We start from the raw sequence: 26758 nt of genomic DNA, 5'->3' as shown, positions 1-26758 counted from the left end.
GCGGGGGCGGGGCGCGGCGGGCGGGGCTCGGGCTGTGCGGGTCCCACCGCGCCGCGTGGGGACGCTGTCCGTGGCTTCCCCTCGTCGCCAGGGCGGGAAGGTCGCGGGGTCAGGTTCCCGCGCCTCGCGCTGACGGCGCGGAGAGACCGCCCTAGGCGGGGAGTCTGGGAAGCCGGGCCCGCTCCCGGGCCCCCTGGTAGCCCCTCTGGACTCGGCATCCCGGGCCCAGCGCTGGAACCAGCATCTCTGACTCGCTGCCTCCCGCTCCCGGGGGCTGTTTCTCGCACCGCTACACGCAGGTCGCAAACCCGCTTGCTGGGAGGTGTGGTCCACCGCTCTAGGACTCTCCCTGGCGCGGCCCCAGGTTAGAAGTAGGGTGCGCGCTACGGCCCCCCAGGGCGGGTGGGTACCAGGCTTGGGCGGGGAAACCACGAAGCCATCCTCTCCCCGTGAATGGGGTTAGTTGGCAGTTCCCACGCTGTAGGCTGCGCTCCGTAGGGTAGCCCCGGGCAAAAAAAAAAAAAAAAAAAAAAAGGGGCGGGGGGAGCCGGGATAGAAAGCTCTCCCAGAGCAGGTGGCAGCGCCCAGCAGCTTGGAGAGGTGGCCCGCGGGTATCACGTGGGAAAGGAGAGAGCGTGGGAGGGCTGTCTAACCGCGGAGACCTTTTTCCTCTAGGCACTCCGCCCTGTAGGAACGGCTACACTGAGGTTTGGGCCTTTGCCCTGTTATATTCACGTTCCAGACCTTTACCATGAATCCTTGGACCGGCTGATGCAGGGTGAGACAGGAATGGGAAGTCCTGAGAGTAAAGGAATTCTCCAGGCATTACCTCAATGGTTAACTTTTGGAAAAGCCTACCTTCTTTTGAAGTAGAGTTTGATTTCTTTTAAGGTGGGAACAGTTTTTCTGTATACTCATTATTCACTTCTTTCTACTCTATTTCCTAAATTCAGAACTGAAAACAAAAAAAAAAGAAAGAAAAAGATTGTGAAACTTCATGGTGTGATTATAACCGTTTTACCATTTTTTTAAACCATAAAGTGAGACGTGTGGGCCTTCACAGAATTTAAATTCCTAGAAAAACCTCTTTCCTTGTGCCCCCTTATGCATTTTAACGTATTGCATTTCCTCACAGTTAGTGAATAACTCTATTTCTTTATATCTGATAAGCAGTCACTGAGTCCTTAAATGTTATTTTATGAATGAACAAACCTAAGACTTTATCTGGTTCTCCAGTTATTCTCAAATGGCACAGTAACAACTGAGCAATATAAACAAAGAGGGCATTGCAGGCTTCAATGACAGGACATCAACTGTCTAGAGTAGACTTACATTGACTGTGGAAGGCACCATGTGGACGTATTACTACAGCATCATTCTATTTATACTATTTCCTCATGAATATCAGGGATTCAAAACCGGAAACATTTGTTATCCAACAAAAAGAATTGATGGCTATTGGTCCATCTCTTAGAGTCCTTGCTTAATCACCTCTATGATCACTTCTTTTGCCCATGCTTCTTTTGAGTAGGAACTTCTATGATTGTGTCAGCACTGAAAACACAGCAACACTAGAAACAGGAAACTGCACATTCTACCCCCATCCTTCTCTAACCACATTGCATCACTGTCACCCTGTCAGGTGGTTGTCAGTCAGTATGTGAAGGTGAGGTGGGAAGTCCCACCTCTTTCACTTTCTGCTGATAAAAGCATCTTTCCATCTGAAGTTCCAAAAATGGAAAGCAATCAAGACTGGTAGATGTTATTTTTTCATGATAGAGTATATTAAATATAAAAAAATTTAGGCACATGGCAGAGATGATTACATAGTAATCAGAGATAACAGGTATTACAGGTTTTAGCATGTCATTGATAACTTGGGCTTATTATCAATGGAGCTGTTTTTCTTTCTAGTCCTTAAAAGTTTTTTTCCACAGTAGCTTTAGGAAGATGAAAATAAATAAGAATCCAGGACACAAAACTAAAAAAAAAAAAATGTAATGAGGTTTACCTGTTTACCTGTACCCCTGTTGGTGCATGATTCTTACAGGTTAAGTTTAGCCTTCAGAAGTAGAAGTTAAAGATTTGGGAAACAAATCATTCTTAATTTGAAAAACTGGGACAGTATAGTTCTATTTCCCACACACTCTGCCAGGAACCCACATTGCAAAATGAAGAATTGTCATGTGTAGGTGGACACTGTTTGTGTATTTCCTTTAAAGAGATTTTTATTTTAAACATTGTTTTCTATCCTCCCCTGCAGTTTCTGCCGGAATCCCACTTCTCTGCACTGGGAGACCTTGGCTCAGCTCTTTAGAACTGTCTTGAGTTCCTCTCTGAAGGTTTGAACTAGTGCAAGAATGGCCTGCCTGACCAGTTCCATTGCTCTCTCTGGGCTAATTATTTGACTACTCTTTTGAGTAAACACCATAAGGTGAGAACCCAAAAGTGAAGACTGCTTGGGGCAGCCAACCACATTCTCTTTGACTCGGTTGAATTGTCCTTGGGTCAAAGGAACGGGTAAGAAAGGGGATACTTGCTGGGAGGAATGCAGCAAGATGAATCAGATCTGGCCCGAACCCCTTACTGTACTAGGCCAAAGCTGGCCACGTCTGACTTAGAGCATTTCTGCAGCACTAGCGTTCGTGGAGCAAAGCCTGTGCAAATGGTGTTTGCTCTCTGTCTTCCATGACAGGCCATGCAGATACTCAAAACAGAGTGAAAAAGTCATCTATCTGGTATAAATAACCCATGGCCTTGGCCACCTTCGCCTTCCACATGCTCACCCAGTTGGTTCGGTGGATTACAAGCATGCCAAGCACTGACCTTGGGCATGAAAAGAGGTCCTGGATGGTGTTTGTGGTCCTGATGACCGCCCTCCCATGTTAGTGGTGCGTGTCAAATGTGTGGTCTCCAAATCATTTCATTTTCTAAGCATGAATTTTATGCTGAGTCTAGTGCGTGGATTTGTTACACACGTGGGTACTAGAATGAACTCCCCAACATCTTCATGTGGTGATGAATTGCTGCCGGGGAGGCTGGTTGCCACCAAATGATGGCTTCGGGCTGCCTCCTTCTCTGGCAGTTACACTCCTCCAAGTGATGGCTTTCTTCCCTTTTATTCTTTCCCCCATTTTGCTCCAAATAAATATTTTCACTGTACACCCCTTGTAGATTGAGCTAATGAACAAAGAAAGGGGATTGTTTACTTACTGTTGCTCATTTTTGAAGATACAGTGGGGAGATAAAGCCTTATGAGTTCAGGTGTCTCATCTACAGGATGATGGACACTCTGATTATATTTCAGTTTCCTCTCATTCCTTCCCCCCCACCCCCACCTCCCCCACCTCCCGCCCAGAATTGCTGTATATTTTAGCACTACACAGAGTCTCCCTGGTTGAATCAACCACACCACACACTACCATAATCTGTAGCTTGTTAGTCACTTTCCACAGCATTTTCACACTTGCTATGATCTTATTAGTCACCTCCTGAGGATGTTTGGCAGGTGTGATGCAGATTGTCACGTTTCACCAAATGCTGTTTCCCTTTCTTCTGGAACCTGTGGCTGGATGTTATTTCTCATACTTCTGTGGTTACGTGTAGCCCGGGTGACTGGCCTCCAGCCAGTGGAATACAGGTAGAAGTGATGTGTGCCACTTCTAGGCCTGGTCCTTAAAAGACCCCCAATCCTCAGAGGTGCTGTCTTCCTTCTGCCAACAACATACAAGGCCCTGGTGTATCGCAAAGCCATTAGATAGAAGGTGACTGGGTTGCTGAATGCCTGCATGGAGTGGGGACCTCATTCCAATCCCAGTGGCTCTCATGGGACAATGAAGTGAGAGAGGAACACTCCATTGAGACTTGAGGGGCTGCCTGTTTCAGCAGGTAGCCTATGCTTCATACAGCATGATTGGAATCATCTCGTTTTACTAATAACAATGTAGGCATAGAAAAGCCATGGAACTTGCTCAAAGGCATGAGTGGGAAGACCAGCTGAAATGTATTCAATAGTCTGTGTGAGACACTGTGCTGAATGCTTTATGCATGTGCTCTATATACCTAATTCTCACAACAAAGCTACGAGGAAGGTAATATTCCCATTTTATAGATGAGAAAACTGAAGTTTGATTATTTTTAAAAAGACAGCAGAGCCTTTGGGGATGATGGTGCTGAGGTTCCTGCAGTAAAAGTGGCTGCCGGCTGAGGCATCTTGACCACCCGTGTGCTACTGCCAGGCTTCCCATTGACCCTGTGTGATTGGTTGTCTTTCCAATAAATTCCTTTCCTGCTTAAAGAGACCAAACTCAGTTTCTGTTGCTTGTGAATCATAACCCCACCCAGTACAAGGAGGCTGAGTGAATTACAGATCGCATTGTTGACAAATGACAGGGCAAAAAATTTAATCTAGACCTGTCTGATCCCCAAACCTGCACCCCTAACCTCTGTATTTCTTAACCCAACTGGAACTCGAACCGTATGACTCTTACATCTCTTTCTTCCTCAGTGTCATGGGCTTTGAGATAAAGAAAATCAGAGTTCAAGGCCATAGTACGTAAATTGCCATAGTGAAAAGTAGTGTTTATTAAGTTGGTTCTTTTTAAAATATATTTTTGATTTCAGAGAGGGAGAGGGAGAGAGAGATAGAAAATTAATGATTAGAGAGAATCATTGATCGGCTGCCTCCTCAAACCACCTCCCCCCCCCCCCCCCCCCCCCCCCCCCCCGCAGCACCACCACACACTCACAAACACTGGGGATTGAGCCCGCAACCCGGACATGTGGCCTGAGTGGGAATCGAACCGTGACCTCTCGGTTCATGGGTCACTGCTCAACCACTGAGCCATGCCTGTCAGGTTCTAAGTTGGTTCTTTTCAAGTTTAAATAATATAATAATGAATACAAATAAAATGTCATTTCCATATTTAAAAAAATATTAGCCTATGATTGTATTTATTATATATAATTACATCTCCAAAATTGACTTCTAATGATTGTACGATTAGTTGTTGGGCATAAATTGTTTAGAGGGTGTGTGGTAAGTTGAGAATATATAACTTTGATATAACTTACTTTTGCCTGGGCCTAATCCAAAACACCCAAAGACTGGTTTTGTGTATAATCACAAAAGAGGTAATTAAGGTAATTATTCAGATAATTTAGGCAGTCCCTATCCCTGCCTTTTGATGAGAAGGAAATAATTGCTTTCAATGAGATGATTTCTATTGCCTACTGATACCGCTGCACTGCATTAGCTAATTGCTCAGGAGTACATTTAATATTGATTATGATATCACTGTGTTAATTAAAGAGATATTAGTGAATTTTACCCCAGACACCTGGTTCTTTTCCAGGTGAATTTTTTTTTGAGATATTTGTAAGCAAAACTGAGACACATTTATTTGGGAGAGATGAGTATAAATCTGTCTGGAAACAATGAGTCAATGTGATGACCATCTGCTTCCCCTTCCCCTTGCCCACTCGGAAATACCTCTCCCAGTTTGGTCTGTTACAAAACCAAAGACTGCCCTAGCCGGTTTGGCTCAGTGAATAGAGCGCCAGCCTGTGGACTGAAGGGTCCCAGGTTCTATTCAAGTCAAAGGTACATGCCCGGGTTGCGGGCTCAAGCCCCAGTGTGGTGTGTGCAGGAGGCAGCCGATCAATGATTCTCTCTCATTATTGATGTTTCTCTCTCTCCCTTTCCCTTCCTCTCTGAAATAAAAAAAATATATTTAACAAACAAAAACACCAAAGATCAAAGCCACCACATCCCAATAAAAGATAAGGTAAAACCATGACTAATAATGGTATATACATCTAGCAACTCACTACCCATCACTTCACTCCTAGGAAGAAAGTGCCAAAAGCAAGAAGCAGAAAATCCTTTACAATATTTCTGATGTGCTTATAACCACTTAATTTAATTTTCTATTTCATGTGAAGTAGTTTACAACTCCTGCAGCTACCAAAGGGACAGACAACAACTTCTATGATGTGTTTTTATTGTTTTGTTTTTGACCACCACACAGCTTTATTGGCACAATCTGCATGAGATGCTACTGGCCTGTCCCAAGGAGGACAAACAGGCCTTTTCTCTCCTACTGTTACTGAAATGTAAGGCAACACCATTGCAAAGCAAACTTAACACATTCTTGGCAAACGATTCTTAGCCCCTGTTTTAATTATGATCATATGATCATTGGGGGGGGGGGGGCAGGGGGAAGGGAGATGGGAAGGGAGGAGCATGCCTGTTCCCAAGACACGTGGCTGCAGAGGGCAGGTGTGGCCATGTTCCTCAGTGGTCCTGCACCTCTCTGGAAAAGATGCTTTCGGGCTCCTTCCCATCCTCCAAGACAGCAGCAAATCCTCCCTCTTGCCTCCTTCTGGCCAAAGCAGCCAAGGATTTAAAAGTTTTCGGTTCATCGATGGCCAGATCAGCCAGCACTTTCCTGTTGAGCTCCACCTGGCACTTAATTAAATTGCCAACGAACGCTGGGTAATGCAGCCATGTTCCTGGGAGGCAGCTGTAATTCGATTAATCCAGAGCGTCCTCAGGACCTTCCTCTTCCGTCTCCGGGCTTTCCTGCATTTCACAAACGCTCTGATCACAGCCCAGACAGACGGCCAGCCGGTAGGTAGCGGCAGTTCTTCAGCACCTCCCACACCTGCCAGTAGCGGTTTGTGATGTGGCTCCACAGCCCGAGCTGCGTCGTGAGGAAGACCATGGCGCCCAGGTGGTGTCCCTGCTTTTTTTGTCTGTGTTTTTTTAAAGTGGAATCAAACAGCATTTGTCTTTTTAAAAAAATCTTTATTGCGATTATTACAGATATCCCTCTTTTTTCCCCCCATTGCCCCCCTCCACCCGGTTCCCGCCCTGCCCCAGGCCTTCGCCACCCTCTTGTCTGTGTTCATAGGTAATGCATATATGCATATAAGATCTTTGTTTAATCTTCCCAACCCCTCACCCCACTTCCCTCTGAGAATCCTCAGTCTGTTCCATTTCCATGCTTCTGATTCTATTTTATTCACCAGTTTATTCTGTTCATTAGATTTCTTATTCATTTATTTTGAGTTTTAGTTTCAATTGTTGATAGGTATGTATTTGTTGCCATTTTGTTGTTCATATTCTTTATCTTTTTCTTTTTCTTCTTCCTCTTCTTAAAGAATACCCTTCAACATTTCATGTAATACTGGTTTGGTGGTGATGAACTCCTTTAGCTTTTCCTTGTCCATGAAGCTCTTTATCTGACCTTCAATTCTAAATGATAGCTTTGCTGGGTAGAGTAATCTTGGTTGTAGGTCCTTGCTATTCATCACTTTGAATATTTCTTGCTACTCCCTTCTGGCTTGCATAGTTTCTGTTGAGAAATCAGCTGACAGTCGTATTGGCATTCCCTTGTAGGTAACAAACTGCTTTTCTCTTGCTACTTTTAAGATTCTCTTTTTGTCTTTAGCCCTTGGCATTTTAATTATGATGTGTCTTGGTGTGGCCCTCTTTGGGTTCCTCTTGTTTGGGGTTCTCTGTGCTTCCTGGACTTGTAAGTCTATATCTTACACCAGGTAGGGGAAGTTTTCTGTCATTTCTTCAAATAGGTTTTAAATATCATGCTCTCTCTCTTCTTCTGACACCCCCATAATGTGAATGTTGGTATGCTTGAAGTTGTCCCAGAGGCTCCTTACACATCTTCATATTTTTGGATTCTTTTTTCTTTTTTGCTCTTCTGGCTGGGTATTTATGCTTCCTCATATTTTAAATTGTTGATTTGATTCTCAGAATCCTCTAGTCTACTGTTGAATCCCTGTATATTCTTCTTTATAACAAAATTTTTTTTATTGATTAAGTTATTACATATGTGTCCTTATGCCCACATTACCTCCCCCCCCCCATATTCTTCTTTTTTTATGATGTTTTATATCAACAAACATTTGAAATATAAATATTCACCACTAGGGGAATTTTAGCTAAATTATTTTTTAAAATTTCCATTTTCTTTCTTTCTTTCTTTCTTTCTTTCTTTCTTTCTTTCTTTCTTTCTTCCTTTCTTGTCTAAAGTTTTACATATGTCTCCTTTTTCCCCGATTGACCCCCACCTCCAGCCATTCCCACCCTTGGCAAGCCCCCACAGTGTCTGTGTTCATTGGTTATGCTAATATGCATTCATACAAGTCCTTTGGTTGCTCTCTAACCACCCCTTCCCCTGCCATTTGTCTCTGGATCTATTCTTGTTCATCAGATTATGTTGATCATTATATCCCACATATGAGTGAGATCATGTGATGTTTATCTTTCTCCAACTGGCTTATTTCACTTAGCATAATGCTCTCCAGTTCCATCCATGCTGTTGCAAACAGTAAGAATTCCTTCTTTTTTACAGCAATGTAGTAGTCCATTGTGAAGATGTACTACAGTTTTTTAATTCACTCATCTGCTGATGGGCACTTAGGCTGTTTCCTAATCTTAGCTATTGTAAATTGTGCTGCTATGAACATAGGGGTACATATATCTTTTCTGATTGGTGTTTCTGGTTTCTTGGGATACAGTCCTAGAAGTGGGATTACTGAGTCAAATGGGAGTTCCATTTTTAACTTTTTGAGAAAACTCCATGCTGTCTTCCACAGTGGCTGCACCAGTCTGCATTCCCTCCAGCAGTGCACAAGGATTCCTTTTTCTCCACATCCTTGCCACCACTTGTACAGGTGTGAGATGCTATCTCATTGTTGTTTTGATTTGCATCTCTCAGATGATTAGTGACTTTGAGCATGTTTTCATTTGTCTCTTGGCCTTCAGTATGTCCTCTTTCAAAAAGTGTCTATTTAGGTCCTTTACCCATTTTTTTTGATTGGATTATTTATATTCCTTTTGTTAAGTTGTATGAGTTCTCTGTAAATTTTGGAGATTAAACCCTTATCTGAAATAGCATTGGCAAATATGTTCACCCATGCAGTGGGCTTTCTTGTTGTTTTGTTGATGGTTTCTTTTGCTGTGCAGAAGCTTTTTATTTTGATGTAGTCCCATTTGTTTATTTTCTTCTTAGTCTCCATTGCCCTAGGAGCTGTGTCAGTAAAGATATTGCTATAACATATGTCTGCTATTTTGCTGCCTATGGAGTCTTATAGGATTTTTATGGTTTCCTGTCTTATATTTAAGTCCTTTAGCCATTTTGAGTTTGTTTTTGTGTATGGTGTAAGATGGTGATCTGGTTTCATTTTTTTGCATGTATCTGACCAAATTTCCCAGCACCATTTATTGAAGAGACTCTCTTGACTCCATTGTATACTCTTGCCTCCTTTATCAAATATTAATTGAGCATAATGGGGTCAATTTATGGGTTCTCTGTTTGTATATTATTTTTTATTTTAGTCAGTGTATGCTTAAATTCTGACTGGTGTTTTTCCATTATTTTGGAGGTGTCTAGAAGATTCTTGAGTAACCTTATAACCATGGTTTTGAACTCTATATTCAGTAGTTTTCTTTCTTCCATTCCTTTCATTTGTGACCCATTTCTTTGTCTCCACATTTTGCTGCTGTTGTTGTTACTGGGAGAAATTGACCTCCAGGCCAATTGGCTGTGAGGATCAGCTGCGACTACAGTGGGAGAGCTGCTATGCAGGAGACATCACTGTGGAGCAAGACTTGCTTCAGTGGGGCTTTGGTGCTCATTGAGTCTTCCCCTTGAGTGTGTTGCTTATGGATGTGCAGAGTTGTAATCTTGTATGGTCTGACACTGACCACTGGGAATACTGGCTCTGGTTCTCCAGGGAGGTGCAAAGTGAGAAGGAGCTACAGAGAGATCTGAAGATTCCTCCTCTTTGTATCAGGTTTGGAATTGCCCAGATGAGGTCCAGCTGTGAAGCAAGGCAGGCTGGTGGTGGTGCCAGGTCTTTGGCCTTTTCTTGATAGAAAGGCTCCCTGAACCAGCTGCAGCTTGTTTGAGATATTTTAGCCTGAGTAAGAACAGGCCATTCATATGCAAAAGTCGCTGCACACAGCTTGAGTGGGGTCTTAAGGAATCACCAGGGTGGAGAAAACAGAAATGGCTGCCAGTCAGCCCTGTGACTGGGGAGGTCCCAGTATAGGAACAATGACCCCTATAAGCACCTCCATCTGGGAGAAAGCTGCCCCCAAGTTCCTGCCCTGAGGCCAGACAATCCAGTTCCTCCTTGCATGTATCTGTGTTCTCCAGAGCCTCATCCTGGTGCTGGAGCTCAGAGGAAGGTGGGACCTTGTAAGTTCAGTTCATGGTGCTGGCAGTTTAAGAGAAACAGTTGGGTCTCCAGCAGCCTCTATGTCACTGAGCCCTAATAGCACTGGTTTTACTGCCCATAGGAACCTCTTTTCTCAGCTCTGGGACCCTGGACTGGGGGTCTGGTGTGGGGCTGGAACCCCTTGCTCCTCTGGGTGGCCTCTGCAGAGACGCTCTTCCTCCTGATTAAAAAAAGCGGCACATGTGGGTGCCAGACCAGCTGGTTCCACACCTCTGCACCTCCTATCTGTCTCAGTGTGCTTTCTTTTTTTTTTTTTTTAAAAAAAAATATATTTTATTGATTTTTTACAGAGAGGAAGGGAGAGAGACAGAGAGTTAGAAACATCGATGAGAGAGAAACATCGATCAGCTGCATCCTGCACATCCCCCACTGGGGATATGCCCGCAACCCAGGTACATGCCCTTGACCGGAATCGAACCTGGGACCTTTCAGTCCGCAGGCCGACGCTCTATCCACTGAGCCAAACCGGTTTCGGCCTCAGTGTGCTTTCTTATTTACTTCTATAGTTGTAGGACTTCAGTTCAGCCAGCTTTCCAGTGGTTGTGGATGATGGTTGTTCTGTATTTTAGTTGTAATTTTGATGTGTTTGTGGGAGACGGTGAATACAGGTGTTTACCTATGCTGCCATCTTCTTCTCTCTAGGATGTTTAAATGATGAAATACTTCCTTATGAAGTCCTGGCTTATTCTGTTCACAAACACACAGCTAAAAGCAACTTCCTTGCTTTTTTTGAGCCAATGAACAACAATAAAGTGGAGAGTGTTGTCAGTAACATGAAAAAACACCAATAAAGTATAATCTATGTACCAGGGATTATACTAAGCCCTTTATCTTTATCTTAGATAAGCCTATGGAATGAATACCTTCAAAGGAGGTGACATTATTGCACTTGCAGCTCTATCAGGGTATAAAGGCACTGAGAAAATCTGTGTTCATTTGGTGCATCCCTTTTATGGAGATGGTGTGGGGATGGGCATAAACAAGGCTTAGCGTAAATTTTGGGATGCAAGTAAGGGGAGTGGGAGATGATCACCTATCTGTTGTTGTCTTTCTCTATTCATTATAGACCTTGCTAATCAATAATATCCTCACTTCCTTCAGGGGCCCAACACCAATCTACGAGCGATGGCAGAAGAAAGGAAACTTCTTTGCTCGTTTGATCTAGCATATAATGTGTGCAGAACTGATTCAAAGAGATCTAATATTGTGCTTTTGTAAACCTGCATAGGTAGGTGTGAGGTCCTCCTTGCCTGGGAAGTTCTGGAAGGGCTGTGAGAAAATTCTATCAAAGTTTTTGTGTGTGTGTGTGTTGGAGGGCAAACTTTCTGCCAAGAGAATATGAAAGGGGTATATAGCAGGAGAGAGATCATGATCTTTAAATATATAACTAGAAAAAAAAACTAATCTAGGATAAAGGGTCCTGCAAAGTATATGCACCTATAAAAGAGGAACTTCAAGGATGCCCAGCATGTATCCCCACATTTACAATTTGGGGAGCAGCAGGACACAAACTGAAGAGGCAGGGATGGATTGTACTTGGGTCAAACTGTGACATTTCAGTCTGAATGTCTTCAGCTCTTAATGAACTAGCTAAATCTTTCAATAACTCATATACAATGTGGGGAGCCAAGCAGGGAGTAAATGACTGAAAAAGATGAATTGTAACCATTAAAACCTAGATTTATGTGATTCAGTAAATACTTTATGATGTTTCAACACACATAAAATGAATATTTGGAAAATGGATTAATTTAAAACCAATGGCATACAGTTTCCTATAATAATGGAGTCCTTTGGGTATTATTTCCCTAAAGGGTCAAAAATTTATTACTTATATCTATTTTATCTTTTGTTCTTGATGCTTGTACACTACAATAATTCTTACTTGTGTAAAGTGGAATACATATATGAAATATATATATATATATATACATATATAAAATTTTTAAAAATTCCTACCAGAGGATATTTTTCCATTGATTTTTAGGGAGAGTGAGAGAGAGAGGGAAAGACAGAGAAAAACATGGATGTGAGAGAAACACATTGATTGGTTGCCTCTTGCACAAGCCCCTGACCAGGGCCTGGGCCAGGGAGGAGCCTGCAACCAAGGTACGAGACCCTTTGGTCCACAGGCCCACTTCTTTCTGCTGAGCCAAACTGGCTAGAGCTAGAATACATATTTTTAGTTATATTTATACAAGGTGAACTCTTGCTGATCTCTTTTGCCAAAAGGATAGAATGTTATTCATTTCTTGATTATGAATGTTGTGCAGTGCTCAGTTGACTACGACCAGAGAGAGGAGAAAACTCAATATTTAGTCTCAGTTTGTATCTACCTTAAATATTTCAAATAACTGAGCTCATTTGGGCTGAGCTCTTTGCATCAGTGTTCAACATGAACACTTGCAAGAGCTAAGTCATTTTCTTAAATGTTTTTCTGACCTCCAGTGTTTGGTAAGGAACCTCAGAAGAACACAGCTTTCCAGTTAAATAAACATTTTTGAATAAAAAGTGTTATTGGTGGGGTGTTTTCTGTGTCCCCACCTGTTGCTGGCAGAAGTAGGCTTCTTTTGGTGCCATGGGAATGAGGACTTTCCTGAGGCCCACACGGGAGGATGAGGTGTTGCAGAAAGCTTTATTGGTGATGTAACATGAAGGGAGTTTCTCTTCAAGGCCCCTGTTTCCCTCTGTCTCTCCATGGAAGAAGTCTCATTTTGTCTTCAGCATGGCTAAGATCAAAGCTATGGCCCAGGGTTTCCGCTCCATATTTGCACAAGGCAGTCCAGCACCTGATAGCTTAGCTGTGTTCCCAGCTGCAGTCCATTGTGTGTGGAGTCTACATGGCCTATGCTTCTAGTGTCACATGGCTATGCAGGGAGCACGGGTGAGTGCAAGGAAGCAGGAGTGAAGCAAAATGAATAAGAAGAGGATTCCTTTGTCTGGGGATTATGTATTTCTAAATTTTCATGGGTTTGCATTGGCTCCACCCCTCTAGCCAATCCATGGTTCCTCAGGCTAGCTAGACCAACAGGCAAGCCTCTTTCCTACGTCACTCTGACTTCACTGCACAGACATCCATTTCTCCCTTTGGTGGGCCCCTTCCCCAAGTGGTTTTCAGGGAACAGCCAGTGGTTCCCTGTGGAGCATGAAGTTGCAGCTTCCTGGTGAAGCTGCCCAGATGACCGTGCTTATAATGTCTGGCCTTCCCTTGGCCTTCTTCCTATTATTAATATTATTAAACTGACTAGTTATGATGGTAACACAAGCATTCTATAGAATAAAAATTAACTATATAACTTGATAACTGTTGTAAGGAATGGAGGAAGAATATAGTGAAACCTTGATTGATGGGAAAAATAAGTAAGAGCAATATACTCAAGAAGGTCTGTGAATTGGTGCATGGTTGGGTGAGGGAACACCTTGTTCTTTTTAAAAAATATATATTTTTATTGATTTTAGAGAGAAAGGGACAGGGGGAGAGATAGAAACATCAATGATAAGAATCATTGATTGGTTGCCTTCTGCACGCTCCCTACTGGGGATCGAGCCGCAACCTGGGCATGTGCCCTGAACAGGAATCAAACTGGCTGGTCAAGGAACACCTTATTCTTAATACATAAGCATTCTTCCTTACTAATGTGATACTTAATTTTATTAACATGAATACTGAAGGTATTATAGCATTTCTTTTTGCTTTGAGTCTTAGTTCTTAATTTTATTTGAACATGCAATAGAAAGAGATATTAATATACTTTTGCTTTAAAGCATTAATTTAGTAACTATGGGATGTTTTCTTGTGATAACACAAATACTTAAAGGTAAAAATGCTAAAGGTGAAGCATTTGAAAAGTAGGAGATCTGGAAAGAGAGAAAGGAAGGAGGAAGGCAGGGAAGAACCCAGGAGGGAGGAAAGGAGGAAGTTAGGGAAAGAGAGGAAGGGAGAGGGAGAGAGAGAGGGAGAGAAAATGACTGGATGGTAAATCAGTTCTACATTTTCTCACAGGTACACCCACAGCTCTAAGGTGGTATGGAGGTCCACCTAGAAGTCTTCAGTGCAGCAAAGAAAAATCCTGAAAGGAAACCCTGTGTGTCATCAACTACTAATAAGGTAGGAGCCCAACTGGTGTGGCTCAAGGGTTGAACATCAACCTATGAACCAGGAGGTCACAGTTCGATTTTTGCTCAGGGCACATGATTGGGTTGTGTGCTGGATCCCCAGTATAGGGCATGCAGGAAGCAGCCAATCAATGACTCTCTCATCATTGATGTTTCTATCCCTCTCTCCCCCTCTCTGTTCCTCTCTGAAATCAATAAAAAGTATATAGAAAGAAAATCATACAGTAATTAATAGATAATAACACAAGAATGACCTGCTTTGCATGCTCACAACTGTAAACCTGTTAGCATAGGGAGGTAGTTAGTTAGTTAATAAAGCAAGGGAGCAAATGAATCAAACGTTAAGCCTAATAAACTAGGAGCTGAATTGGACATTAAACCTGATTTACTGGGAAGCTGTAACATTCACAAATTCCTCAAGGGACTGTTGCATCATCTGCCCTTGGGACTTAATCCCTGAGCAATTCGCAATTCGCTAGCAGGCAGGTAGGTACAGGGATTATTGATGGTGGTGGAGAGAACACGTGTGGGAAAATTCCTCTGCTGGGCTCATGAGCAGAAGCCAAGATGGCAACCATAAAGGGGAGATATCTAAGTGGGGAAATAATCAGATTAGATAAGGACATGGAAGGTCCAGGGAAGGAACTGGTTGAGGGAGGGCCTTCCCTTTGCAAGTAGGTTGGATAGTTTGAAAGAAAGCCTGCTCAGAAGGAAGGAGATAATAAAGATTAGAGCAGAAATAAATGACATAGAGACCAAAAAAACAATACAGAAAATCAATGAAACCAAGAGCTGGTTCTTTGAAAGGATAAACAAGATTGACAAACCTCTAGCCAGACTCACCAAGAAGCAAAGAGAGAGGACCCAAATAAACAAAATCAGAAACGATAGAGGCAAAATAACAACAGACCCCACAGAAATACAAATGATTGTTAAAAAATACTATGGACAGCTCTACTCCAACAAACTAGACAACCTGGAGGAAATGGACAAATTCCTAGAAAAATACAACATTCCAAAACTCAATCAGGAAGAATCTAAAAATCTCAACAGGCCAATAACTATGGAAGAAATTGAAGCAGTCGTCAAAAAGCTTCCAGCAAACAAAAGCCCAGGACCAGACGGCTTCACAGGGGAGTTTTACCAAACATTCAAGGAAGAACTAAAACCTATCCTCCTCAGACTACTACAAAAAATTCAAGAGGAAGGAACACTTCCAAGCTCACTCTATGAAGCCAGCATCACCCTAATACCAAAACCAGGTAAAGACAACACAATGAAAGAGAATTACAGGCCAATATCCCTCATGAACATAGATGCCAAAATCCTCAACAAAATCTTAGCAAATCGGATCCAGCAGTACATCAGAAAGATCATACACCATGACCAAGTAGGATTTATCCCAGGGATGCAAGGATGGTACAATATCCGCAAATCAATAAACGTGATACATCACATAAACAAATTGAAAGAAAAAAACCACATGGTCATATCAATTGATGCAGAAAAAGCATTTGACAAAATTCAACACCCATTTTTGATAAAAGCTCTCAGCAAGGTGGGAGTAGAAGGATCATACCTCAACATAATAAAAGCCATATATGACAGGCCCACAGCCAACATCATACTCAATGGACAAAAACTAACACCATTTCCCCTAAGAACAGGAACAAGACAGGGATGCCCCCTCTCACCACTCCTGTTCAACATAGTACTGGAAGTGTTAGCCATTGCAATTCGGCAAGAAGAAGAAATAAAAGGCATCCAAATTGGAAAAGAGGAAGTAAAACTGTCCTTATTTGCAGACGACATGATATTATACATACAAAACCCTAGAGACTCCATCAAAAAGCTACTGAACTTAATACATGAATTTGGCAATGTAGCAGGATACAAAATTAACCCCAAGAAATCCGAGGCATTTCTATACACCAATAGTGAACTTTCAGAAAGAGAGATTATAAAAACAATCCCGTTTACCATCGCACCAAAAAAATTAAGCTACCTAGGAATAAACTTAACTAAAGAGGTAAAAGACCTCTACTCAGAAAACTACAGGACGTTGAAAAAAGATATAGAGGAAGACATAAACAGATGGAAGAACATACCGTGTTCATGGATTGGTAGAATCAACATCATTAAAATGTCCATACTACCCAAAGCAATCTATAAATTCAACGCACTTCCCATTAAAATACCAATGGCATACTTCAGAGATCTAGAACGAACTCTCCAAAAATTCATCTGGAATAAAAAAAGACCTCGAATAGCTGCAGCAATCCTGAAAAAGACCAAAGTAGGGGGGATCTCAATACCAGATATCAAGATGTATTACAAAGTCACTGTTCTCAAAACTGCCTGGTACTGGCACAAGAATAGGCATATAAATCAATGGAATAGAATAGAGAGCCCAGAAATCGGCCCGAACCAATATGCTCAATTAATATTTGATAAAGGAGGCAAGAACATACAATGGAGCCAAGATAGTCTCTTCAATAAATGGTGCTGGGAAAATTGGACAGATATATGCAAGAAAATGAAACTAGACCACCAACTTACACCATACACAAAAATAAACTCAAAATGGATAAAGGACTTAAATGTACGACAGGAAACCATAAAAATTCTAGAAGAATCCAAAGGCAACAAAATCTCAGACATATGCCGAAGCAATTTCTTCACTGATACAGCTCCTAGGGCACTTGAAACGAAAGAGAAAATGAACAAATGGGACTACATCAAAATAAAAAGCTTCTGCACAGCAAAAGAAACCATGAACAAAACAACGAGAAAACCCACTGTGTGGGAAAACATATTTGCCAATCTCATATCTGATAAGGGCCTAATCTCCAAAATTTATAGGGAACTCATACAACTTAACAAAAGGAAGATAAACAATCCAATCAAAAAATGGGCAAAGGACCTAAATAGACACCTTTCAAAAGAGGACATTCAGAAAGCCAAGAGACATATGAAAACATGCTCAAAGTCACTAATCATCCGAGAGATGCAAATCAAAACAACAATGAGGTACCATCTCACACCTGTCAGACTGGCTATCATCAACAAATCAACAAACAACAAGTGCTGGAGAGGATGTGGAGAAAAAGGAACACTTGTGCACTGCTGGTGGGAATGCAGACTGCTGCAGCCACTATGGAAGACAGTATGGAGTTTCCTTAAAAAACTGAAAATGGAACTCCCATTTGACCCTGTGATCCCACTTCTAGGAATATATCCCAAGAAACCAGAAACACCAATCAGAAAGGATATATGCACCCCTATGTTCATAGCAGCACAATTCACCATAGCTAAGATCTGGAAACAGCCTAAGTGCCCATCAGTAGATGAATGGATTAGAAAGCTGTGGTACATCTACACGATGGAATACTATGCTGCTCTAAAAAGGAAGGAACTCTTACCATTTGCAACGTCATGGATGGAACTGGAGAGCATTATGCTAAGTGAAATAAGCCAGTCAATGAAGGAAAAATACCACATGATCTCACTCATTCATGGATAATAGAGACCATTATAAACTTTTGAACAATAATAGATATAGAGGCAGAGCTGCCTCAAACAGATTGTCAAACTGCAGCAGGAAGGCCGGGGAGGGTTGCGGGGCAGGAGGTAGGGGGGTAAGAGATCAACTAAAGGACTTGTATGCATGCATAGAAGCATAACCAGTGGGCATAAGACATTGGGGGATAGGGGAGGCTAGGGGACTGTCTAGGGCGGGGGGATAAAATGGACACATATGTAATACCCTTTGTAATACTTTAAGCAATAAAAAAAAAAGAAAAAAAAAAAAGACAGCCTGCTCATTCCTGAAAACCAAGAAGATGTATGGAGGAGTATCAGGGATCTCGGAGCAGTTGCTACTAGAGCCTGCTCCCCCTCTACATTCTTGAGGGCATATTATTTCCCTTCACCCCAATAAATCTCGCCACTACACTTAAACTTCTCCCACGCGTGTGAACTTTAAAATTCCTTTCTCATGACACCCCAAGAACCCCTTTTCACCAGCAACAAGCCTGCCCACCCCTGTATGTGCAGTAATTCAGATGTATATATTCAGAGGGGTCATCAGGAAACTAAAGAAAGGCAGGTAGTTAACTTCCTAGTTGCGGCTTAAAATGATTTTGTGACCTAGAAGGAGAAGCCTGTTCCAGACCTTACTCTTCTTATCTGTAAATAGAGAGGGGTTGGAGAACACCTATGGTGATGTCTGCTCACTAGTGTCGATGTGACTGGGAGGTTACTGTGGTGGTCAGATCTGTACTCTGGGACGCGGGGAAGGCTCTTGCATTTCTGCAGACTGGAGAATTGTAAGGTCCATCGCTGTCTTTGCCAGGAAGACAGTGGGTGAGTGTTGCAGTGACCGCACCTTAGTGAATGTTGACCAGGCTGTCATGCTAGTACTTTGTTCCTGGGTGTCAATGAAGCAGCACGTTTCATTGCTTGGCATGTCATTATTTGGGATTACCTTAAGCCCTTTTCTCAATCTAGCTGAACCGGATCCAGGATTTGAGCTACCTTTGTGTGAATGGGGCACCTTGCTCCAGGCAGTCCCCTAGGTGTCTGGCCAGAGGGCCAAACTGCCTGGACCTCAAGGCTTACTCTCCTTTTGTTCACCCCCACAAAGTTTTTTCTTATTTTGGAGAATTGACATTCATATAATATAATATTTAGTCTTCTAGTCTGCTTTTGTTTTAAAATTTTAAAAATATGACTTTTTTTTGTTAAATTTATCCCTTTTGGTTTTGACTTTTGTTTCTTTATTTTTTTAAAATACATTTTTATTGTCTTCAGAGAGGAAGGGAGAGGGAGAGAGAGATAGAAACATCAATGATGAGAGAGAATCATTGATTGGCAAACGGCATGCTCCAACTGACCAGAAATCAAACCTTGATCTCCTGATTCATAGGTCGACACTCAACCACTGAGCCCCGCCAGCTGGGTGACTTCTGCTTCTTTTAAATTATTCTTGGTTGTTGTTTGAATGGGATTCTGTGTCCTATTACATTTTCCAGCTGTTTAGTGCTAGGGCAGTATAATGTAATGGTTTTGTGCACAAACTCTGCCAGGCTCTGTCACTTACTGGCTGTGTGGCCTTACACAAGTTTCTTGACCTATCTGTCCCTTACAGCATTTTTAATTTTTGAGAACAATATAATAATACTAAAGCCTTTCAGGATTAAATGAGTAAATACATTAAGAAGCATTTAATACAGTGTCTGATACATAGCCCTCAAAAATTGTTAGCTGTTATTATGGCTGGTGACTAGCACAATTTTTGATCAGATTGCTGAACTATTTATTCATGTTGGTACATTGTGTGTTAATTGTCTTGGAAGTCTTAGATCCATAATTATATCAGACGAAAAGAATATGGAGTTAGGTGTGTTTTCCTTTTTTTCAATTTTCTACAGGAATTGAAAGATCCACAGTACATCGTCACATAGTAGTTGGATGATTTCTGTGTCTTTGTAGTAATGACCCCAACCTTCTTTTACATAATATGTATACCATTGTTTGTAATCAGTTTTATGTCTTTTTTTTTTTACTCTGTTTTGAGATGAACATTTTTCTTGTTGATACCCATTATTTATTCTGGATTACAATGAAAATTGCATACTGTAAAATATAACAAAATTAGGAAATAAAACATATGTAAAGTTTAAATAATGATGATAGTAGGAATACCTGTGTATGCCCAAGCTTAAATAGAATATTAGTAGGCTCTTAGGAGCCCCTTATGCCTTTCCCCAATTGTATGGAGAATTTTTATCAGTTACTTCACTGCATTTGTTTCTCCTTTTACCACCAGTGTATACATATTGCCATATAGATGTATTACAATTTACTGAATAGTTCCGTTATTGTGATTATTTGGGTGTGTTTATATTTTGGATGTTAGGAATAGAGCTTTTTCCCCATTGAAGATTATTTCCTTGGCATAGATTCTAAGAAGTAGAGTTACTAGGTTAATGGGTATAATTGTTTTAAAAGCTTTGAACAAATATTGATCATCAAATTGCTTTTCAAAAGGCTTGCATTAGGCCCTAGCTGGTTTGGCTCAGTGGATAGAACGTTGGCCTGTGGACCCTTCAGTCCCGGGTTCGATTCTGGTCAAGGCTACGTACCTCAGTTGCAGGCTCCTCCCTGGTTGGGGCACATGCAGGAGGCAACCAATCAATGTGTTTCTCTCACATCGATATTTCTGACTTTCCCTTTCTCTTCCATTCTCTCTAAAAATCAATGGAAAAATATCCTTGGGTGAAGATTAAAAAAAAAAAAGAAAGACTTGCATCAGTTTATATTTCCAAAAAGCAATGTATATGAGAATGACCATTGCAGTTCAATAGCTGTCAACACAGAGGGTTATTAACGTGAAAGCCAAGAGATATACTCCTCATGAGTTGGAATTAAAAAAACACGCAACAGTTTAATCTTTTGAAAGATACTCTGTACACAGAAATGTTCACATATCACCAGGGTTTAATTTGCTAAATTTTTGTAAAGAGAACCTTTGTAAATAACAAGTTAGATCAAGAAACAGAGCATCACAACATAAACCGATGAACAAAAACAGATCAAGAGACAGAGAAGCATCGATAGATGCTCAAACCTCAGAGGGAAGGTGGGGGAGAGTGGGGGTAAGGGGGAGAGATCAGCTGAAGGACTTGTATGCATGCATATAAGTATAAGCGATGGACACAGACAACAGGGGGTAAGGGTGAGGGCAGGACTGGGGGGATGAGAGGACAATGGAGGGATAAAGACACATTTGTAATACCTTAATCAATAAAAAAAGAAACAGAACATCATCTGCACCCCAGACACTGTCCTTGTGCTCACCTCCAGTTTAAAGACCATGTTCTATGCTAAACCCCCTGAAAAGAGAAAACAGACTTTGCTTTGACCACTTTAGGTTTTTTTAAAAACATTTTTTTTATTGATTTTTAGAGAGAGAGGAAGGGAGAGGGAGAGAGAGAAACATCGATCAGCTACCTCTTGCCTGGCCCTCACCAGGATTGAATCCGCAACCTGGGCCTGTGCCCTGACCAGGAATCAAATTGATGACCTCTTGGTGCATGGGTTGATGTTCAACCACTGAGCAACACAGTCTGGAATGACCGCTTTAGTTTTGACAGCCAGCAGTAAGTTTTCAAATTATGAAGGCTGGAAGATTTTAAATGTTTATGTGTTTTGAATCCTGTTACTCTCCTCATAAAGTAGTGGATTTGTAATTCTACTGAAAATCTCTTTTTTTTTGGGTAATGATTTTATATCTGTCTATCAAACTAGATAATGTTGCATTTACTCAGAAATTTTATTCAAGCCATGATAGTGTATTTTCTGTGGTGCCAGTACTTAAGTTCTAGTGTAAAGAAGTAGGGATTACTGCGGGGGCTTAAGACAGAGTTTAAGGGGCTGAGCTGGAATAGCATCTTCATTCCATGCGCACCTTGGGTGATGGTGGTGCATGCAGATGGCCCCCAGACCACACTTTTAGGAACATTGCTCTGGAGGATAAATGTCTTTTTTTGACAAATGAAATTCTGAAGCAGTTACCTAAGAAAACCCTCCTCAATTCCTGACCTCAGTTTCTAAAATGTGCAATCAAATAATCGTTGTCCTTTAGTCCTGTCTAGGCTGTCTCACTGAGGTCCTAGATGCTTGGTGTTTCATGTGGGAGAGATTCAATTAGTGTAACCAGAACAGGAAGCATCTAACTCAGAACATACCCCTTCATTGCACCGGCCTTGGAACCGACCTGGGGGAAAGGGCCAGCTTTTCAAAGGATCACCCTTAGCTTATTTATATCAGCGGTTTTATGGGTCTGTTATCTGTATTATCGCGGTAGCCAGGCAAAACACTATAACTTAAGGTTTTACATGACTACCCAGTAGCAATAAAATGGAAACACACAACTGACTTGCCTAAATAGTATTCTGTATCATGTAAGTTCATCTTGGGTGCTGCAGTTATGTAACTGGATTACTTTATGAAAGCAATTCAAATTTCTAGTAAAAAAAAGTTCAGAAAATGATCCCTCTGTTTCCTTTCTCTAGACATTGAATAACACCAGGATGCATCTATTTTTGGAGAGTAATTTTAGAAAAAGCAGAGTCATGACTAAATAGTCCAATATTAGGTAATCACTCAGAAAAATTTTAATGGGGTTTGGCTTTTGCGTTCAGTGATCTTAATAAGAGGTTTAGCTTGTTCTGCTGGACGCAGTGGATGAAAGTCTTATTGACTATATACCTCTCAATATTTAAATTCATGTACATCCCTCCATCTCTACCCTCACCCGGGCCCAGTCCACCCTCTGTTCCACAGCCAGAGGCTCTTGGGGGGGCCCCCTTCTGTTCCTGCTCTCCCAGTCAGTTCTCCACGTCACTTTCAGAGTGGTCGTTTAAATGAAGTATATTCAATCATGCCATTCTTCTGCCTCAGGTCCTTCCCAGGCCCTGCACATCCTCGTGATGGCCCACAGGTTCCGGCGTGGCCTCCCTTTCCAACTGGGACTGACTCCTCTTGCTCATTACGCCCACGTCGCATTGCCTCCCTCGCCCTCGAGGTTCTTTGACCCATCAAGCCCTTCCCTCACTCGGGGTCTTCGTGCAGGTTGTTTCCTCTGCCTGGAGGTCTCTCCCCACAGCTCTCACCTGGCTAACCCCCACCCTCTTTTAGATCTACGCTTAAAGGACCCATCCTTAGACGGAGCCTCCAACTCTGAATTCTGTCTCTCCTTTCTCTCCTCACTGCATGTTCTTTTCTCTTAGTACTTACCTCAATCTATAAATATAAATGCTGGTGTTTATTAATATCTGCCTTTCCCGTTAGTCAGTCTCGAGAAAGGATTACAGCTGTGTTGGTCATCACTATATCCTCAGTGCCTAGCGTAACACCTGGCCCTGATGTTGGCTACAAAATTAGGTCCAAGGGTGGAGTCTCCTTGGGTGTGGTGCCTTAAGTAGAGCTGCTTTAATACAATTCCTCTAGATCCTAAGACCTACAAACTGAAGAGACAAGTTATCTCGTCTTCCCACAGCCAGCCTACAGTGGGGGTCTGGGGCTAGCCTAACCACTGTAGACCAGGTTGTTAACTAGGAAGAATGGAATGTGCATAGGAGTCCTGGGTTCATGGCAATTCTGAAATCCAGCTGGGCACAGGTTGTAGTTCTTGATTAGGAATCAAGGCCTGGAAAGAATTTTTCATGGCTCTTGGCTCCACTCTCTGCTCTTATTTCCAACCTCTGAACCATTACTTTATTATTATTATTATTATTATTATTATTATTATTTTCATGAAAAGTAGTATGTATTTGCACCCAAGCAGGTTTTTTTTTTTTTTTTTTTTTTTTTTTTTTTTTGCAGCCTACTTCCTGCTTGCAGAAGTTTCTTTTCATTTTGTATTCTCTCTGTCCCTCTCAGTCCCAGCTGGCAGTATCTCTGCCAATGTGGTATATGTAAAAATGTAAGTATTAACTGGCACAGAAATTATATGGAGAAAGAGATTAGTTCTGCTATGGGCAAGGAAGGGCTGGGAAGGATCTTAGATAGAGGATGTCTCAGCAGCATTCCCAAGAATGACTAGCAATCCATTAGGAAGAACACACATAGAGGAGCGATCTGAATGCAGGGAAGAGCATGTGCAGAAGTATGATGGACTAAAACTGTCATGTAGCCCTCGCTGGTCTGGCTCAGTGGATAGAGCGTCAGCCTGGGGACTGGAGGGCTCCGGGTTCCATTCTGATCACGTACCTAGGTTGCAGACTTGATCTGGCCCTGGTCAGGGAGCATATAGGAGGCAACCAATTGATGTGTCTCTTTCACATTGATGTTTCTCCCTTTCTGTATCTCTCCCTCCCTTCCACTCTCTCTACAAATCAATGGGAAAATATCCTCATGTGAGGATTAACAAAAAACAAACAAACACCAAAAAACAAAACTAAAAACCCTGTAATGTATATTTAGGTACATACACATAATTTGGTAATAATAGAATGTATGACATGCCAAGACTGGTGTGTGTGTGTGTGTGTGTGTGTGTGTGTGTGTGTGTGTGTGTTACTTTGCAAAATCTCTACCTCAGGATGAGCTTGGGACTTGGAGCCAGATGGCCAACTCATCAACTTCACAAACATTTGTTAATGATGTGATTTGGGGAAAGCCACTTAGCATTTTTAGACCTTGATTTTCCTCATCAGTAAAATGGGGATAATAATAGAACCTACCGCACAGGGTTGTGGTGGAAATTAAATGAGCTAATATATGTAAAACACTCAGTAATACCTGGTGTATAGTTAGCATGATTATGGGAATGAACACAGAGATTTCAAACACAGAAGACACATACACACATATACAAAGCAATTCTCATGAGAAATAACCTAAAAATTATATATATCTTCATGTTTAAAGAGACAGAATTTTATTTTCTTAATGGCTTTGCATCTTTTTCCTGAGGCCTGTCTTCATTTCTTTCAGTTCCTGGTAGTTTGACCTACATTAATTTGCATGACTGTATAAAATGTTATCAGAGATCTTTAATGGAGCAAAGTAGATTATAACATAATAGTCTTTTGATTCCCAAAACATTAGCTCTTGCCCACACGAGAAAGGGTGGTTTTAATATGGTATCTATTACTTCCTACGTGTTTTCTGGGATCTGGCTGGCCCCCTTGGCTTTACGGAGACTGAACTCGCCCTTACATTGTTGGGAATCAGGGCTTAATTAAGCCGGTGCCTTACAGCAGGAGCAAGGATATCGCTGCCCCGTTGTTACCCTTGGCAATCCTCCCTCTTCTTTTGTGATAAATCACCTACCCTTTGGCCTCTGGTTATGTACCAGGGAAACAGGTTATTGCTTTATGGAACAGAAAGGGAAGTGTCTTATTGTTTAATTTTCAACTGCAAGGGTTGGCATGTTGTATCAGGAACAAATAAATCTGACTAGTTACTTATCTAATGTTTAAGCAATTCTGGGCTTCTTTTATTAGCACTTTATAGAAGGCTGTCTGTAAGGGCTGGCATTCTGCGCTGGCTGGCAGTTACGTAGGGGAGGGAGGCACCACTGGGTCTCCAGCTCTCGAAGCCAGGGAGGTATCTTTTCTCCCAGGGAGTGAGACCTTTGCTAGCGCAGTGCTTACAGAACTAAAAGCAGGAGTTCTACACACTAAATAGCCGATAGTGGCTGTTTTTTTGGAGAAAGATTTGGCGGATGGTCAGCATGTAAGGGTAGCTTCTATTTTTAACTTTATATACTCAGATTGTTTAATATTTAAAAAATAATGAATGAGAATTAGCATTTGTAATAAAAACGACCTGTGACCAAAGCTTCTGGCTCTGAACTGCTTCTGATTTCGGAGAGCCACTCTGACCCTTTATCCTGAACTTGCTAAAAAGAAAAAAGTTGTCAGCATTTATGCGTATCTTTTAGAAATGATCATCTCCCCAGAGCAGTAGATGGCATTTTAAAGCTCGGCATGATTGAGTAGAGAAGAGGAGGAGCAATTTGACATGCGGAGGGAAGGTAAAAAAGGAGATGACGTGGACAAACCAGAATTCTAGAAGCATGACTGTAAGGACTGGACATTGAGGGAGAGGAGAGCCAGTGTCATTGAGGGAGAGGAGAGCCAGTGTCTCCAGGGCTGTATTTGTTTCCGAGGGCCGCCGTAATCAAATACCAGGTGGGTGGCTGAAACGACAGAAATTTACTTTCTCACGGTTCTGGAGGGTGGAAGGTGAAGGTGAAGATACCAGTGGATTCTGTTTTTGTCAAGCACTCATTTCTTGCTTGCAGATGGCTGCCCTCCCACTGTCATTACATGATCTTTCCTCATGGCCACACATCCCTGGTGTGTCCTAATCTCTTCTTATAAGGACACCCATCGGATGGCATTAGGACACACCACAGCAGCCTCATTTTAACTTATTTACCCCTGAAAGGTCTTATCTCCAAATGCAGTCGCATTCTGAGGTTCAGGTTTGGACATACGAGTTTTGGGAGTCACAGTTTAGTCCATAACAATACATACATTCCCCTAGAACATTTTATGATTATTACAGATTTCAGTGAGAATGAGTTGGGAATAAAAATGACTATAAACATTAAACTCAAACTACCTGATTATACTTTACTAAAGAACAGCAGATAATCATCAATGCATTGTGCATCTTATATCCCCAAATACTTTAACCTGAATTGCTTATATAATGGACATTAAAAGTTTGTTTTAATTTCTTTTCTCAGATTACCTGTGTTAGGTGTAGCATGGTGGTAAAAATATGTGCGGTGCGTTCATCATCTTGGCGTTGCCACTTACTAGCTGCCTGACAATGAGCAAGTCACCTGCTGACT

General features: G+C 41.8%; 1 long non-coding RNA gene and 1 pseudogene across 1 annotated transcript; one reads left to right on the top strand and one right to left on the bottom strand.

Annotated features, from left to right (window-relative positions):
* Positions 1-436: 436 nt before the first annotated feature.
* Positions 437-26755, top strand: LOC118656163. Its single transcript, XR_004967530.1, has 5 exons — positions 437-778; positions 2264-2434; positions 11368-11494; positions 14270-14374; positions 26651-26755. It is a non-coding gene; the product is annotated as an uncharacterized LOC118656163 (long non-coding RNA).
* LOC118656162 lies at positions 6296-6725 on the bottom strand (annotated as a pseudogene).
* Positions 26756-26758: the final 3 nt, after the last annotated feature.

The sequence above is a fragment of the Myotis myotis genome, unplaced genomic scaffold (genome assembly GCF_014108235.1).
Source record: "Myotis myotis isolate mMyoMyo1 unplaced genomic scaffold, mMyoMyo1.p scaffold_m19_p_5, whole genome shotgun sequence".
Classification (NCBI taxonomy): domain Eukaryota; kingdom Metazoa; phylum Chordata; class Mammalia; order Chiroptera; family Vespertilionidae; genus Myotis; species Myotis myotis.
This window is presented reverse-complemented; position numbering and strand designations above follow the sequence as displayed.